Source organism: Montipora capricornis, chromosome 6, assembly GCF_036669925.1.
Source record: "Montipora capricornis isolate CH-2021 chromosome 6, ASM3666992v2, whole genome shotgun sequence".
Classification (NCBI taxonomy): domain Eukaryota; kingdom Metazoa; phylum Cnidaria; class Anthozoa; order Scleractinia; family Acroporidae; genus Montipora; species Montipora capricornis.
In genome coordinates, this window is record NC_090888.1 from 71,572,099 (window position 1) to 71,575,390 (window position 3,292).

Sequence of the window (3,292 nt, forward strand, 5' to 3'; positions counted from 1 at the left end):
TGATTCATAACAATAAAGCTTCAACATCTTCAAACTAACCTGCATCATTTGTCTTCTCGTGTGAACATCTTGAACTTCGGTAAATCAAATGCCAAACTCCACTTCTTTGGGCCTTTATCTCGTTTTGTTCGGGATTTGATCATTAAAATATTCTCATCCGAACTCCCAACAAACTCGAAGAATATCCATAGTGATAGAAAAGTGTGTAATTTTGTTATAATCTTTCATCTCTCTTGACAAAATATTTTTCACAGTGTAGATCACCCGTTTAAAAACCCGCGGCAGCGCGTTCAAAATAACAATGGCGCCGAACTCGAACAATTCGATTCCCTTCGCGCATGCTCAGACAAAATGCCCATGTGCGACAGAGCTGAAAAACGACTGCGCATGCGCCAGATAGGGAGCACAAATCGTGCATGAGACGCGAAGTGTCCATTTCGATCGTTTGATCTCGTCTTCTGCCTGTGTCACTTTATAACTCTTGACGGTGTGAATTTTGGAAGTGAGATCGTGGTGATTTAATTTAAGGAGACACATCAGATCTGTGTAATTTATTTGTGTGGAATTTTTGGGCCTTGAGATCCAAACCCAGTTAAATTTGTTTGGGAATATGCGCTGCAGAAACTAACCGAGGCTACGGTGAGTGTTCCATATTTGTTTTTGAAGCATGAAGTGTTCACAACGTTTGGTTCAGTTTGCACACTAGGGTATTGCCCATGCAATCTCTACAGTTTTCATCAACAAGATAATTTGGGCAGGGTTTTCTGAAATCACCTTTACAATCAATCATACATGTATTTACAATGCGTTAATTAAACGTAACATGTTCTAAGAGCATTATTTGAAAGTTGTCAACCTTCTCCTTGAACCAAGGCAGCAGTTCATTTAGAGTGCTGCCACTCTGCAATAGCCACTTAACCTCCTGACTGCCCCCATAAAGGCAGCTGTCTAAAAGAAAACACCTTGCCAACTTGTGAAGTTGGAATGAACACAAGTACTGGCCAGAACTACGCAGAAAATATTGAAGGTCTTTGTCCCTGTCTCAGGGCATTTCTTCAATGAAAAGGTAAATTGTTTGCAAGACTGGGCTCTGAGATTACACTCAGAAGAAGTTCTAGTTGCACAGTAGTGTGATCAATAACATTGTTTAATTTATTGCCATAGTGAGGCTTGATTACAGAATCATAAATACTTGCCCACCAAAATACCCTGTGCAATCAACTGATACACCCATGTTCGGGAGACTGTTGGCCTGTTAATTAATGGAACATCGATATATTAGGAAAAGAACAATTTGTTAAATAAAAGTACAAAGTCCAGGCCCTGCTTCCTGTTAATCCTAGGATTATTGACAGGGAAATACTGCTTCAAAGTGGCACCCGAGTGACTTAATTGTAGTCTAGCTTCCACAATCGCCAAATAATAATGATCTATCATTATTGTAGTAATGTAACACACTTGGTGTCAACATCTATGTCAAAACTTGGAAGATGATATTTTTCTTTCCCCCTTGACTGACCATTATTTGCAAATCTATGTTCAACCCAACGTCCAAGGCAAAATTATGGTTAGACTCAAAAAATTTAAGAACATGTGTTAAGGCAAACAGTTAAGGGTCATTGGTTTATGTGTGGTTTATAGTATGTTTATATGGTTAGCTCATCATGTTTTCTTTGTCTTGGTTGTGTAATAAGAATGACTTTTTGTACTAATTTTCACAGCCCCCATAAAAACTGATATGTGCAGTTTCCTGTGTCTAGGAAAATAATAATATCATTATGATATTGTAGATTATAGCATTGTAATATGCATCTCATGGACAATAACATTCATTTTCGTTTTTTGTCCTTAGGGAGATGGATCCACCTGGTATTATTTGCAGCAGTTTTGTGAAATATTAGCTCTAAAAGGAGCGAGAAGAAATTCAGCCTTTTTTTCTCAGCAATAAACCACAATAATCTTATTGAGTTCACTTTGTTCATGTTGGTAGTGTGGAACAAAAGACTGGATAAAGTCACTGAGAAATCCAGACAATGCTGTTGAGTTTTAAGCAGTTTCTTTAGTACTCTTCACATTGTCAAACTTTTCAGTTTCTTCTTAGAACTGAATACCAGTCCTTAACCTTTTTTCAGTTATGAACTTTTTGGACCATCACAGAGCTTTAAGATGCCACTTTTTTAAATGTTGTACTTATAAAAAAAAATGGGGACAACATATTCAAGCAAAAACATCACAAATGCATGTTGTTTGCACCTGCACGCAAACTTTGCGAATGCTTTTGATCTGATGAGTTGCCAACCCAGTAATGCTTCAGATACATGTAGTGACGTCGAAACCCAGAACACCTTCAAACACATTCAATGACAAGTTGTCAGAGAAAAAATTAAAATAAAAAACAAACATCTTCTTGAGCATTGGGACCCACATGGAATAGCCCTTGCATATGTGTATTATACTGATGACTGGATTCCATCTACTTAATATACAATCATCTTTTTAGGATAATACCACCTACGCCAGTCGGCAGATAATGCTAGAGTGAACTTCTTGCTATACAGCTGAAAATATTAATTTTGTGGAATGCCCCTTTCAGGGATGTTTCCTAGTTGTCTATGCTCTAAAGATTTTGTTCAAACCCATCAAGTACAATGTAGCATGCATGTGTGAAATGTCTCAAGTTTAGATCAGTTTTGCAATATGCACTGTGTTGTCTGAACTGATCCTTGTAAAATTTTTGTAGTTTCTTGTCAATTGTTAAATATGGAAAAAAGGATTTACTTTCTGAAAGAAAAATAACATTAACGACGTCTCTTGATCAGGTTAGGATCTGATGAATTTTTATTTTAAAAGGCAAGCAAATCCGGGGCAAATTAATTTTCTCTGAGCTGTTTAATGTCAGTAAGTGGGCTTTCCAGGATGAAGCACTTTTTTGCCTGCTCTCTATGTATCATACAGTGTATAATCTTTTCACCGGTTTATCTCAGTTTCTGTTGGGGCTGGCTTTCATCGCTCTTCTATAAATTTAACAAAAAATGCTGTGTAAAGAGCGAAAGATGTATTTTGCTTTCATGATAATTATAAATTCGTATTAAAATTTGGAGAAACGTGGAGGTCAATTTGCCTGAGTTCTTGCATCTTTGCATACTCCATTTTAATATCGCTTTAAGCATGCTTGCCAAAATATCTTTTGTAAGCGTGTCACCATTCACCACCCGGTCTATAATTCACCAGTTGTCTTCCTTTATTGTTCAGAGTATTATAGAGAGTATCTGGAACGTCATAAGGTTTTTCA

The 3,292-nt window shown here is 37.0% G+C and overlaps 1 long non-coding RNA gene across 1 annotated transcript; it reads left to right on the forward strand.

Moving 5' to 3' along the window:
• The first annotated feature begins 399 nt into the window (after nt 1-399).
• LOC138050828 (uncharacterized) lies at nt 400-1,963 on the forward strand. The gene is made up of 2 exons (XR_011132705.1): nt 400-639; nt 1,853-1,963. It is a non-coding gene; the product is annotated as an uncharacterized lncRNA (long non-coding RNA).
• The last annotated feature ends 1,329 nt before the right edge of the window (nt 1,964-3,292 follow it).